A 15,981-nucleotide genomic window follows, 5' to 3' on the forward strand; every position below is an offset into this window, starting at 1 on the left:
GATAGAGACTTTACATCTTTTGTATTAACCTTGATGGAAGTGGAACACAAGAATGGAAAAACTAATATCTCATGTATTTAATACTAATATGAAGCCAGTAGAAGATCTGATACACACCCACATAAGATAAGAACTCAATTCAATTCAAGTTGGGGCAAAGGGGAAAGAGGAGGGCAGAGAAGGGAAGGGGAGGGAGATTGGTGTGCTCCCACTTAATGGGCACAATGGAAGGGTATATGGCACACCTCTTGGGGGCAGGACACAACTACTAGAGGGACTTAGTCTAATACAAACATTGTTACCTACTTGTTTGTATCCTCCCATTAATCTGAAATTTTTAAAAAAAGAATATGACTGTATATCTTTTGTATTAACCAGGATGGAGTTGGAGAACATTCTCCTTAGTAAAGTATCATGAGGTTGGAAAAGCAAGCACCGACTGTACTCAATACTAATACGAAACCAGTAGGTGAACAATGACACGCCCACATGAGAGAAAAACAGTTAAAATCAAGTGACGGGAAGAGGGGGAAGAGAGGGGAGGAGGAGGAAGATTGATGTGCTCCCACCTACCGGGCACGATGTAAGGGTCTACAGCACACCCCCGGGTGAAGGGCTCAACTACAACTTGGACTTTACCTAACAAACGCAAACAATGCAGCCTAATCGTTAGTACCCTCATATTAAGCTGAAATTTTTTTTAAATGCAAGAAAACAAGAATAGATTAGTGTCTTGAAGAAAAGGAGGCATATGGTGGGTGAAAAAGAATACAGGGAAGGGGGTTAGGAAGCAGGACCAGTGTGAACAAAAACAGGGTGGGGGAAGCCATGTAGGGGCTGTGGCACCACACTGGGAAGCAGCCAGGGGTTCCCTGCGATGGAAAAGAGAAACCAAGCGGCCCTAAACTCACACAGTGGGTACAGCAGTAGAGGAGAGGGGAGGACCGGAACCTGGAGACCCCTGGATGAGAAGACAAGGAAAAGGCAGAACCCAGGGTGACCTAGGTGAGCCACGGAGCCACCAGTCAGGGCTGGGGAGCCTGGGGCACCATAGGTCTGGGGCCAGAGTAGAGAGAGATGATAAAATAATGGGTGGTAGGCACAGATCTCAGAGCTATACACAAATTACTTCATTTAAATCTCACATCGACCCTTTGAGAAGGGGACAGTTGTTATCCCCAATTATAGATGAGAAAGATGAAACGGTGTCTTTGAAAACGTCATGAGCATGAGAACCCTGATGTGGTTTGCACTCCTGATCACTCCACTCCACACTGACTTGGAAACACCTGAGGGCAGAAGCTTAGTGTCCTTAGATTGGGGGTGGGGGCAGGGAGGTGTGAGAGTGGGGATGGAGAAGGGCAGGGGCTGAATGTGGAGAGAGGAACTCTGCCCCGTGCAGGGCAAAGGAGGGTAATAAGTCCCTCCAGCCCAGAGCCTGTCCCCCAGGCTCCAGCAGGCACTTCCTCCTCTTCTGGCCACCCCACAGGGAAGGGGTCCAGCCCTGGGACTGAGCCTCCTGCCTCCTACCCAGAGAGAGAACACAGGCGGGCTGCCCTCTCCTGGGCTTGGAGCTGGTCGCATAACCACCGGAGCCCCCAGAGGTGTCCAGAGGGGAGGGCTGAAAACCTGAGGCTCAGCTTTGGGAGGCAAAACACTCAGTGGAAGTTCGCCAACTCTGACTGGGCGATAGTGAGGCCCATTCACGGCTCCCAGTCCACAAGCAGACAGAGCTTAGGTTCCGTTGACAAAAGCGACTCCGGTGTTTGCCTCAGACCCCACGGCCCATGTCCCGTTTGGGTGCATCACTGGCTTGGCTGAGGTCCCATGAACACACACACACTCGGGAGCCAACTCCCTGAGTCACCCAGTCCCAACCGAATCCCCCCGAAGCGCCTGGCATTTCTGTTGACACCCAGCAGTTGTCGGGCTGAGCTGTCGGTGCCAGGAGGCTCTGCTGGTTCTGTCATTGGATAGGGAGCATCACGCATTCCTGAGGAGTGTCTCAGGGCTGAGCTTCCTGCAGCACTTTCTCCCAGGGGAGAGGAGAGGCCAGAGGGAGGCCGAGGGAGAAGCTCCCCAACCTCCACGTGTTCCCCCTCGGCCACTCCAGTTCCAGTTACTTACAGGGCTGACATTGGACCTCAATGTGGAAACAGAAGAGAACCAGAGCAAACACAGAGACGTGTAGATGACAGAACTCGTGTCCTCGGGGCCCTCACAGATCATTAACTAGCCTGACTCTCTCTTATTGACAGGTGAGGAAACTATTTGTCCAAGAAGACTCAGCAGGTAAATAATGAACTAGGGACAGAACCCAATGTCCAGTCAACGTGGTTATCCCTCTGTCACCAGACCCCGACAAGGAGCGCTGGGAGGCTCTGCTGCACAGACCTGCCCAGCTCCTGGGGGTGCCCAGAGCATGGACCTCCTCCTCAGGGGCCTTGTGGCCACGCAGCATGACTGACGAGTCAGATTTGTTCACCATGGTGTCTCCAGTGCCTGGAGCACAGGAGGATCTCAGTAAGCGTTGCATGAGCTGATCTAATGGAGTGCCACTTTCTCCTACATGGATATATGGTCTCTATGTTTTGGGGAGCCATGAGAATTTTAAAACAGTCTTCGATCTATTTTGTTAATTCATATGTCCCTTCACTAGCCTGACTAGAATGTTTCTGGCTAAGAGTCCTTGACAGATTGTATATTTAGGCCAAGTTCCCCTCGTGGCACCCTGAAATTGCATTCTCCTGCTCTTTCTCCAGCAGGTTCCTAGGAAGCAGGGTGAAGGGGTGGCAGAGACCAGGCTGTGTGAATGCCATGATCGGCTACCCCCTCTCCTCCTCCCTCCCCCCAGCAAACAAAGAGATCTTCATGCAGCTACCAAAGCGGAGGAAGTGTCCTGCCTCCCTCTGCCTTGGGCACCTGAGTGACATGGGCCAGGAGCCCATGCTGTCCCCAGGATCATGTGGGACCTCCCTGGTTACCTGAGATGACAAACACTGAGTGCATTTCTTTAAAAACAAAGATTCTCAAGAACCTCTTCAGGCCTAACCCTGATCTAGGCCCTGAGGATATGAAGGAAGATAGACCCGGTCCTGCCTGTATGGGGCTCAGAATTCTTCTTACTGTCCCAGAAACATGGATGCAGCTGCTGATCCAGTCCTGCTGGACCTATTAGATGAAGATGGACAGAGATGGAAGGATACACAGACATATGATGAGGGGAGGTTCAGGGCCTTGCTGGAAAAAAAAAAAAAGATGACTATTGAAAAGTAATTCAGCAGACAGCAATGCCTGAGAATAATCACAGAAAACACTTGCTGAGCTTTCCCTGCATAGATTCCTTATACATATGTCTTTGCTCACTTTACCCTTTACTCATGCTGAGGTGGTTAATTGTTGTCATCCCCATAAGAAAACTGAGCACAGAGAGGTTGCCTTGCTTGCAAAGGTCACACAGCTAGGAAGTGGTGAGCAAGAACCTGAGTTAAGCAGCAGGACCCTGGTGACCAGACATTTGGCCTGCGCACTTTACAGCTCCCTACAGAGGCTTCCAGCTGCGTTAAGACTTTGAACTGAATAGTGTTGTCACACATGGGCTGACAAAAGGGTGATCAGACCAAGTGGTCTTATGGGATGATATTACTTTGGCTTTTCCTGGCAAATTTACTATGGTCAGAGTCTAGCCTTAAACGACCACAAAGAGGATCTTCTCACTCATACAGAGACAATAACACTCACCAGTAACAAGCTGATGTTACCCAAATGCAGAAAAGATTTATAAAAACCAATGTAAATGCATTCATTTATTTTGAGTGGGTGTATGTGTAATAGTGACCAGAACATTCACCCCTGCCCAGAGGTGCCAACCAAGGAATGGGGCACAGGCCCTGGGAGGCATGAGTGAAGATCTGGTGACTGCAAGGCAGATGTGAAATCAGGACACAGGAGAGGGGTACAGGAAGGGTATGTCTCCTGCTGCTGAGGCAGTCTCCCCCTATGATGCAGCATGCCACCTCTCTGGTCATGGCCTTCTGGACCTGGTGCTGAACAGCAGAACCAGCTGAGATCCAAACCAACCTGGGCCCTCACCAAGTGCATGGTCTTAGCTGAGAAGCCAGATAATGAACATATCCTTATGGGCGGGTGGCTGTTACCCAAGGATGCAACACGGTGCGCTTAGGAAACTGGATGCCCCTCCCCCCAGAATTGATTCTCCCCTTATCCTGCCTAGATCTGGGTAGACCTCTTGAGTACCCACCACTAAGATTTGTTCCGCTGGCTTTCTTATATGGCACACAGAGATGACCCCCACACAGATGACATACTCTAACAGTTGGACCTAAATGGCATCTGCTGTTTCACCTGGGAGCATCCAAGTGCATGCAGGCCTTTCCTTATATATAAGACTCCCTGCTTTGGTTCCAGGAAGACCATTCCAATACTGGGGGCTGATTTCAGCTCTGCAGAGCCCTGCACCTGCCACTGTAGAGACCCAGAGCATACACCCCGGCCTCAGCTCAGCCTACAGATTACTGTCTGTGTCCTTGCTGACCTCGTCTCCAAGGTTTACGGCTCTCAGCCCCACGTATCACCAGCTTCAAGTATCTGTCACAGGGGACTGCAAAGCCTAGACTTGCCCAGGCTGTTGGAGCCAGCAGGGCACTGGGAAATGATGACACTGTGCTATGTAGACAAGGTGGGCACCTTTCTGTCCCCTTAAAAGTACAGAGACAATCCAGGTGTCCCCAGGCGCACCTGCTTCATGCCCAGCCCTGGTAGGCCAGGAAACCACACATTTGGGCAGCCAGTTTCTCCAAGTTCTTTTCTTTGCCAAACATCTAAATGAATATCCCAAAGAGGAAAGGGAGAAATAAACCCAAGAGTTCTCATGCCCCCAATTTAAGACATAAAAATAAGAGCAGTAAGCCCACTGTGCAAATAACAAATAGACCAACCCTTCCTCCCCAGCCAAATGCTGGTATTTCCTTTAAAGTTTTGACTAAAATAGCCACACTCGGGTAGGGAGAGACTTGTGGTTTTTGGCTAAAAGCTGTTCTAAGTCACATACAGCCATTAAAATTATGATTTTCAACAAAAGTGACAGGTTTAGAGTGACTTTTAGAGCCCAAAGGTTATTTTGACATTTCATCAAATCAGTACATCACCACACTATGTTAACAATACTGTCCAAAATGGTCTATTTTTAGTATTTATTTATCATTTTATTTTTATTGATTTATAATTGTATGCTTCATAGTTAAATAAATATTTAAGTTTTAAACAGACAGGAATGGAATACTAGTTATAGCCATGTATATGGCAAATAATATAAAAGGCACCTTTCCTTGGAATTCTCCTGAATGTGGATTAGATTCATTTCCAAAGAAGCTTAGTGTCTGACTCTCAGCAGACTAAGCAAAATATAAAATAGCACAGCACAAGACCCACAGTTTAAAGTTGGTGGCTGGGCAATTCAGATGGTCTCTTTCTTCAATCGTGGTCATGGTGCTCTATTGGCCCAGACCATAACTGATTCCTATCCTGATCAAATACCAACGACCCTGTTTTTGATGCCCTTTCCCTGGCTTTCCCCCACCATGTGGCAGTGGCAGTCAGAAGTGGAAAAGCTGGGCTGAAGGCTGCCTGTCCCTCTGTACAGATGTACCGAGAAACCCCAGCTTGCAGTTCATTGCCCAAAAACTGGCATCCATTTTAGAAGTGACATCAGTCAGCTAACTTGATATGTGAGGCAGTACAGAGCTGTCTTTCAAAAGGGGGCAAGATTGCACTAAATAGGATCCGGTCTGTAAAGGTAATACAAGAAAGGAGGGGCTGGATCCCAACACTCTGAGCAGCCCTTACATGGTTTGGGAGGTAAGACATCTTCTCAAATAAAATTGTATTTATTAGCAAGAAAAGAGGGACCAATTAAACAATGGTCTGAGCTCTGCATAGTTTGGAGTAGTTGACCTTGACTTATAAAGTGATTTGTTAATGGGGATGTAAGCTTTCAGGAACTCAGCCACACCACCGTGTGAGGTAAGTCAACTCTAGAAACTTTCTGAATTACCACATATAGGCAGTTTAACAAAGGGGTTAGGTCAGCCTGTGGAATAGATGATCAAGATGTGAATCTCAGCTCTGTCCCCTACTAATTCTGCCACCTGAGCACATAATTTACATCTATCTTCCTTTGTAAAATGGGTATAATGATGGTGCCTACCCCATAGTTGGTTTATTGATAGAATAGAGATCCAAAGGTCTGCGAAGCCTTCCTGGGTGTTTTCAGTTGGAAAGAAATCAATGCATTCACATGAGGCAATGATCTAAGGCTGAGGAAAGGACCATTCCAACAGAGAAAACAGATCCCTGGAGCTCACACAGGCAAGAGAGTAGTTTGTATCCCCATCACTAGAAGGGGAAAACCTCATAATTCATGATATATCAGGTAAAGTACTCAGAAAGGTATGACACCTCAGTACTATAGAGAAAGTTAGCCCTGTACTAGAGGTTATAATATTCCTTACCTAACTTAAAAGCAAGACTCTCCACAGAGAACTCAAACTTATTACTAAAAAAAAAAAAAAAAAAAAAGCAAGTGATCCCATTTCATTGTGGGCAAGGGACTTGAACAGATTCTTCTTTGAAGAATATAGGTGCATGGTCTACAGACACATGAAAAAATGCTCATCATCGTTAATCATCAGAGAAATGCAAACCAAAACTACTCTGAGATACCACCTAACTCCAGTAAGAGTAGCCCACATCACAAAATCCACAAACTTCAGGCGTTGGCGTGGATGTGGAGAAAAGGGAACACGTCTGCACTGCTGGTGGGAATGCAAGCTACTACGTCCCTTTTGGAAGGAAGTTTGGAGAACACTCAAGGATCTAAATATAGACCTGCCATTTGATCCTGCAATTTCTCTTCTAGGTGTATATCCAAAGGACCAAAAATCAGTTGGCAATAAAGATATATGCACACCAGATTGTTCATTGAAGCTTAATTCATAATTGCCAAGTCATGGAAGAAGCCCAAGTGCCCATCGACCCATAAATGGATTAATAAATTGTCGTATATGTATACCATGGAATACTGTGCAGCATTAAAAAAAATGAAGGCTTTACCTCTTTTATGTTTACATGGATGGAGCTGGAAAATATTCTTCTTAGTAAAGTATCTCAGGAATGGAAAAAAAAATATCCAAGTACTCAGTACTACTATGAAACCAATTTACAATCACTTACAGTCACATATGAAAAATGAAACACAACTATAGCCTAGGATGAAGGAAGGAAGGGGAGGGAGAAGGGAGGGGGAGGGAGGGGGATGGGTCGATAGAGGGAGGGTTAGGAGGGGGACCACACCTATGGAGTATATTGTAAGTACAAGTTGGATCTGTCAGGTGTAGAGCACAAATGTCTTAATCTTGTAATTGGGTAAAAGTGGTGAAGCCTACATTGCTTAGTAGGATGTAAGCACTCCAATTTGTACAAATAATCAACATATTAAATCCCATAACAGCATAAATTTATGATCTATGTACAAATGACTTAATAAAAAAATAAATCAATAAAAGCAAGACTCAATAGTATGAAACTGCTTCCAAAAATCTTAATTGCATGCCATAACAACATGCCAGCATATTTGTAGGAATGCAAAAATATCCAGGACCCAAAAAGGCAAAATTCATAATTGTCTGGCATTGAATTTTTTAAAAATACCAGGCACAAAAAGAAATAGGAAGGTAGGACCCACATAGAGGTGCAGGAGGATCAATCAATAGAAACATATATGAAAATGACACAAATGATAAAATTAGTAAAAAAAAAAAAAAAACACCATTAAAAATAATTAGTAAACTATATTCTATATGGTCAGAAAGGTAGAGGAAAAATTGAAGATGTTACATAGATACACAGAAAATATTTTAAAAACCCAATCAAACTGGAAAAATAAAGACTTCAATGTCCAAAATAAACAGTGAGTGGGATAAACAGGAAATTAGATACCACCAAAGAAGAGATTTGTGAACTTGACAACATAGCAATAGAAAGCATTCACAATGAAATGGAAAAAAAAAAAAAAAAGACTTGGAGGGCGGGGAAGGACAGAACATAAAGGAACTAAATGAAAAAAAACTACATGTAATTGGAAAGAGGGGGACACCAAAAATGTTATTTACGGAAATAATGACCCAAAGTTTCCAAAATGGATGCAAACTATAAATCTAGAAACAAAAAGTTCAACAACCCCCAAGCAAAAGGAACACGAAGGAGGCTATACCACTGAACATCTTCATTAAATTACTTAAAGCCAGGAATAAAGAGAAAAATCTTAAAATCCGACAAAGAAAAGAGACACGCTATGCACAGTGTAACAAAGATAACAATTACATCAGAATTTCCACTGGAGGCAATGCCAGCTAGAAATCAGTAGAGTAAAATCTTTAAAATATTGAATACCTGCCACCTTAGCAATGTAGACCTGATGAAATTATCTTTTAAAAACAAAGACAAAACTAAGACTTTCTCAGAAACATAAGAGCTGAGAGCATATCTGCACACAGAGCAGATCTGCATTACCAAAACTGCGAAAGGAAGCTTTTTACGTAGAAAAAAATGATCAGATACAGAAATTATGAGTGCTGAAAAGGATTAATATGTGAAAAAAATATTAAAAAGCTTTGTTTCGAATTTTTAGGCTCTTGAAAACATAATTGACTCTATAAAGCAAAAATAATAGCAATGTACTGTGAGGCTCATACCATATGTCGTGCTAAAATATTTGACAACAATGGCGTAAAAGCCAGAAGGCCTAGCACTCTGGGAGGCCCAGGCAGGTGGATCGCCTGAGCTCAGGAGACGGAGGCCAGCCTGAGCAACAGCAACCTCGAGAACAAAAAGGAAACAAACCAGCCAAGGCCAGCGGGAGGGAAAAGCAAGTAAACTGTGGCGAGTTTTTGTGTTATATATAAATCAGTATAGTATTACTTGAAGATAACAGACTAGGATCAGTGAAGTATGTAGCTATAAACCCTAAAGCAAACATGAAATAAACAAAACAAAGTTATAACTATAATAAAAACAACAGGTGACAAATCCAAATGAAGACAAAAAAAGAAGAACAAATGAGACAAATAGAAATAAGATAGCAGATTAAACCAAACCATATCATTAATATTATTGCCAATGGTCTAAATACTTCCATTTAAATGAAAGAGGATGTCAGACTGGATAAAGCAAGGTCTAACTAACTGTGCACGGTCTGTGAGAAATGTACATGAAGACAAAAATAGGTTAAAAGGATATATATACCACTTAACACTGACTAAAGCAAACCAGAGAAAAAAATGGATATTTTATACTGTAAAATGGAGTATTGACCTTTCTGATTATAATTTGGATTTTGCAATTTCTTCCTGGGATAAGTTTTTGCTTCATATATTTTGAGACTCTGTTATTAGGCCCATATACATTTAGGATTATGTTTTCTTGATGAATTCACCCCTCTTACATGGCTTTAGATCTTTGAGAAGGTGTAAAAGTAGAAATGTTACTAGAAATAAAAAATAGTAAAGTAAAACTTGAGAAAGAAAAATGTTGAAAAAGAAAAAAATAGAAAAATATTCAAAGTGGTGATCTGTGGAGTTTTAAATACTAGAAGCAATGAAAGTAAACAGACTTTGGCTGGGCACAGTGGCTCATATCTATAATTCCAGCACTTTGGGAGGCCCAGGCAGGAGGATCAATTGAGGCCAGGGATTCGAGGTTGCAGTGAGCCATGATCAGATCACTGCACTCCAGCCTGGGCCACAGAGTAAGACCCTGTCTCTTTAGAAAATAAAAAAAATAAAGGAAACAGACTTTATGAAGCATGATTCAAAATAGAATTTGAGAAAAAGACATTAATCTTAATAAATCTTTAATGAAAAATAAGAAAGCAAATTATTGTCAAATCTGCAATTAAACACAGAGGAAACTTGCAAATTCATACTAAACAAAGATTTGATTGCTGTTCAAAACAATGACAATAAAAAAAATTGATCTAATTCACATCTCAGAAGAATTAAACTCTGCTCTTTCCATTAAAAAAATCACATTCGGCTTGGTTCCTGTGGCTCAAGTGGCTAAGGCGCCAACCACATACACCTAAGGTGGCGGGTTCGAATCCAGCCTGGGGTTCAAATCCCGCCAAACAACAATGATGGCTGCAACCAAAAAATAGCCGGGTGTTGTGGTGGGTGCTTGTGGTCCCAGCTACTTGGGAGGCTGAGGTGGGAGACGGGCCCAGGAGTTGGAGGTTGCTGTGAGCTGTGATGCCACGACACTATACATAAGGGGGGACAGCTTGAGGCTCTGTCTCAAGAAAAAAAAATCACATTAGGTGAAATAGGCATATTAGATATAAAAAAATAAACCTCTGTCTCTTTACTCTGCTTATTAAATGATGACCATAGGAAATGGTGGTCACATGCTTCTCATAGCAAGAGAATACTTCTCAGCAAACACAATCTGTCTGACATGAACTGATGTTTGTAATTTTCCATCAGGCATGGGCAAACATGGAAAAACATTTTTAACAATTCATTTTACATCAAAATTATTTCAGATGAAAAAACTATAGATAAATTTTATAACTGCTGTTATGTTTTTCTTTTTTTAATTTATTGTTGAGGATTCAGTGAGGTACAAGAAACCAAGTTTCACTGATTCTATGTGTTAGGTAGAGTCCCTCTTACAATCATGTCTTGCCCCCAAAAAGTGTGGCACACCAAGACCCCAACCCCCCTCCTTCCCTCTCTCTGCTATTCCTTTCCCAAATGCTCCCTCCTTCTTTCTCTCTCTGCTCTCCATTTCCCCTACCCCCACCCTGTCATTGTTATTAATTGCCCTCATATCAAAATTGAGTACATAGGATTCATGCTTCTCCATTCTTGTGATGCTTTACTAAGAATAATGTGCTCCACTTCCATCCAGGTTAATGCAAAGGCTGTAAATCTCCATTTTTTACAATGGCTGAATAGTATTCCATGGTACACATATACCACAGCTTGTTAATCCATTCCTGGGTTGGGGGCATTTAGGCTGTTTCCACATTTTGGCAATTGTAAATTGAGCTGCAATAAACAGTCTAGTGCAAGTGTCCTTATGATTAAAGGATTTTTTTTCCCCCTTTGGGGTAGATGCCCAGTAATGGGATTGCAGGATCATAATGGGAGGTCTAGCTTGCTATATGTTTTATAATCAGTATTCAAGATCAGCTTTGACCATGAAAGTACTTGTGACTGGAAAAACTTAGACTCTTGGTTAATAGGAAACAAAACATCACTTGCACACAAAAAGCATGTATGCAATTACTAAGAGTGAAAAAAGGCTGAATAAACAGAAAACCACTGATCATAATCAAGGTAAGTGAACACTGATGGAGAAATTTTATTGATGCTCTGTAAAGAATAAAATTATATATCCATTATTTTAGCTAGGCAAGTTAAGGTTTTGGGGGTCACTCATAGCCCAGTATTTAAAGAAAAATAAAGGCTCGGCGCCTGTGGCTCAAGCGGCTAAGGTGCCAGCCACATATACCTAAGGTGGTGGGTTCGAATCCCCAGCCCGGGCCCGCCAAACAACAATGATGGCTGCAACCAAAAAATGGCCAGGCGCTGTAGCGGGCGCCTGTAGTCCCAGCTACTTGGGAGACTGAGGCAGGAGACTCGCTTGAGCCCAGGAGTTGGAGGTTGCTGTGAGCGTGATGCTATGGCACTACCCAGGGGGATAGCTTGAGGCTCCGTCTCAAAAAAAAAAAAAAGAAAGAAAGAAAGAAAAATAAAGACAATGTGTAGGTTTAGAAGAAATGATTTTTTTATAATTAATTAGTTTTTATTAAATCATAACTTTGTACATTGATGCATGTATGGGGTTCAGGGTACTGCTTTGATATACAATGTGAAATGTTTACATTGAATCAAGTAATACATCCATCACAATTAAGCTCATTTCTTAATAGTTTTGAAATGTACCATTGCATCATGCACATTAGGTGAGGGCCCCCCAAATACCCTCCCTTTTCCCATATTCCTGCTCCCCACCCCTCTGTCTCCTCTAAAACTTAGTGCTAGACTGGCAATGTGTAGAAGATGGATTTTCTTTTTCAAAGAAGCAATCGTCATGTAAGATGGAGCATTAGAAATAAAATGATGATTAATAGGTAATAAAGTGAAAAAAATCATACATAAATATATACAATAAAATTAATTACTATGTTCTTCAATTAGATTATAACAGGAACAAATGTCACATGTAACAACATCCTTGATTAGTATTGATGAACTACTAGAAGAGACTAACCAGGAATTGATGAATTTTTTTTTTCTTTTCTTTTTTTTTGAAAGGGGTGTGGAGAGAATCTTGCTCTGTCACTCAGGCATCATCATAGCTCACTTGCAACGTCAAACTCCCAGGCTCAAGCAATCCTCCTCCCTCAGCCTCCCAGGTAGCTGGGACTATAGGTGTGCATCCACTTTATATACAATCTATATATTTACACATTTTTTTTCTTTTTGGTAAGAGATGGAGTCGCACTATATTTCCCAAGCTGATCTTGAACTCCTGGTCTCAAGCCATCCTCCCACCTTGGCCTCCCAAGTCACTGGGATTACAGGCATGAGCCACCATGCTCAGGCAGTAAAGAATTTTTCAGCTGCTATGAAAGTATGGATTTTGTCTTAAGTGAAAAACTACAGAAACTACTTTCAATGAAAGAATTTATTTTGGCCAGGCAGGGTGCTCACACCTACAATCCTAGCACTCTGGGAGGCTGAGACAGGTGGATCACTGAGCTCAGGAGTTGAGAGACCAGCCTGAACAAAAAAGCAAGACCCTCTACTAAAAATAGAAAAAAAAACTAGCCAGGCATTGTGGCAGGCACCTGTAGTCCCAGCTACTCAGGAGGCTGAGGCAAGAGAATGACTTGAGCCCAAGAGTTTGAGGTTGCTGTGAGCTACAGACAACCCCAGACTCTACCCACGGCAACAAAGTGAGACTCTGTCTCGAAAATAAATAAATTAAGAGAGAGAGATAGAGGGAAAGAATTTATTTAAAATATTGTCAAGAGCAAGCCTTTGACACTGGCACTAGCATGGTCTGTAAATAAAAAGACATTCTAAGTGGAAATTTTGGCCAAAAATCTGGAAGCATTCTTCATGCTGTACAGTGCATACTTTAAATTTGCTTCTAGGAGACATAAGCCCAGCTATGTCAAAAGCTAGCAGTATTCTTTGTAACAATTCAAAAGTTTATACATGGAGCATCTGAATGAAACATATATCAAACTTGATCTCACAGGTACTCTGGGACACAGGATGGAAACACTGACTAAACGGTCTCAGAATAAATAGATTTGATTTAGGTAAGGCACAAAGCGCACAAGGTAAATGAAGGAAAACAACAGAACGTGATATTCATTTTAATTTGAAATCCAGTTATTTGGTATGAACGAAAATAGAAAACCTTACAAATAAATCCAAGCAGGTCTAAATTTGACTACTGTGCTTTGAAAAGGATCAAAAACTTTTTAATGATTGTAAGGAAAACAGTTTTTCAAAGTCAAGCGCAACTGCATGAGAAATATGCAAAAAAGTAACAAGCCAATAAGATCTGAGAAAATTGGACAAAGAAAAATATTTGCATGGATAGGGATGAGAGGATTTTCATACAAGTACACCCCCAAATAATTTGTATAGTCTATTTTTTGACAATCAAAGATAACAAAGGAAACAAAAATATTTGCATGAATAGGAACAAGAGGATTTTCATACAAATACACCCCCAAATATTTGTATAGTCTAATTTTTGACAATCATAGATCAAGATCTTGATTGAAGGAGCATTGAAAAAACTAAGAAATGCACTTTGATTATACTATCTAAGCATTGAAAGGTGTAAAAAAAAGAACTTAAACACTATAGGGATCTAGATATTGCTTTAAATTAATGGTGATAAGAATTTTTTTCTTATTCATTTTATTTATTTATTTATTTATTTTTGAGACAAGATCTCACTCTGTTGTTCTAGGCTAACGTGCTGTGAGGTCAGCCTAGCTCACAGCAATCTCAAACAGCTGGGCTCAAGTGATCCTCCTGCCCTAGCCTCCTGAGTAGCTAGGACTACAGATACCTGCCACATGATGCCCAGCTAATTTTTCTATTTTTAGTAGAGACAGGGTCTCACTCCTGCTCAAGCTGGTCTCAAACTCCTGAGCTCAAGTGACCCTCCCACCCTGGCTTCCAAGAGTGCAGGGATTACAGGTGTGAGCCACCACGCACCACCATAAGAATTTTTGGATGAAATCAAAACATTGTTATATTTCTGCAGTAACAATAATTTATGTTACCTAGCCCCACTGTAATGTTTGTACTTATATGTAAAATGTCAGGTTTATTCCCAAATCAAAGTGATATTTAAGTATTTTATTGATCATTTCAACTGTTACTGCCTCAGCAGAATTTTTTCCAATTAAAATTAATTTTAAAAAATACCTACCGAAGACTCAGGAAAGGATGCCTAATTTGTCATTACTATCAATCAAATGCAAATTTGTTACAACAACGTAATTTTTAATTTTCTTTAAAAGAGAAAAAAAATTCATTGAAACATTGGTTTCATATACAGAACACTCAGTCCATTAAAAATAAAATTCAGTTATCTCTTATGCTTTACTAGCTTTATATACAAAGCCATAGATTTTACATGTTTTTTTCAATTTTGTTATATAATTTTATTTGCCAAAATGGGATAGAAAATATTACTTAACAGTTTCTTAGTTTATAACTTTGAATATACATATATACACACACACACAGATATATATACACACTATAACCTCCATAGTTAAACACCTTCTTACCTTGACCATTCCTTAAGTTGACCTAATTTTCATAGACTGATCATGCATCACATGTATGTATGAGTACCATAAGCTGAGTTCCTTATAGTGACCACCTCTTTATGTTGACCAGTTTGTAATAGTCCCTTTGGTGGTCAACTTACATAGGTTCTAATCTCTGTGTGTGTATGTGTGTGTGTGTACCTCCACTGATACTCTTGTCCTTGACAAGGCTGCTTATTAGGGGGCAAACTTTTTAATAGAGAGGATAAATACAATCAAAAGTTTGTTGGATTAATAAATTGTGATATATGTACACCATGGAATATTATGCAGCTGTAAAAAAGATGGAGACTTTACCTCTTTTATGTTTATATGGATGGAGGTGGAACATATTCTTCTTAGCGAAGTATCTCAAGAATGGAAGGAAAACTATCCAATGTACTCAGCCCTAACATGAAACCAATATATAATCACCCACACTTCCATATGAAAGCTATAACCCAACCACAGCCCAAGAGGAAGGGGCGGGAAGGAGAGGAGGGAAGCTGGGTGGAGGGAGGGTAATTGGTGGGACCACACCTATGGTGCATTTTACAAGGGTACATGTTAAATCTACTAAGTGTAGAATATAAATGTCTTAACACAATAACTAAGAAAATGAGGTGAAGGCTATGTTAACCAGTTTGATGAAAGTATTTAAAAAATGTATATAAAACCAGCACATTGTACCCCATAATTGCATTAATGTACACAGCTATGATTTAATAAAAAATAATTTAAATTAAAAAGTTTTTACAAATTTCAATAAGTTTGTTCTTTGAAAATACTAATAAAATTGGTAAATTCTAGTGAGATTTTTCAATTAAAAACAGCTCCAAAACCTAATATTATAAACAAAAATAGGAGCATTACTACAAATTCAATGGACACTGAGGTCTCATGAGAGATATTTTGAATTTAAAATCAATACATTTTGAAATTTGGAGGCCCAAATGCTTTTGAGTAAATTCTACCCAACATTTAATGAATATATGTTACCAGTCTTATTAAAACTGTCTCAGAGCCAAAAGAGACAGCGAGCTCAAAAATGG

The sequence above is a fragment of the Otolemur garnettii genome, unplaced genomic scaffold (genome assembly GCF_000181295.1).
Source record: "Otolemur garnettii isolate 467f Iridium unplaced genomic scaffold, OtoGar3 scaffold00024, whole genome shotgun sequence".
NCBI lineage: Eukaryota > Metazoa > Chordata > Mammalia > Primates > Galagidae > Otolemur > Otolemur garnettii.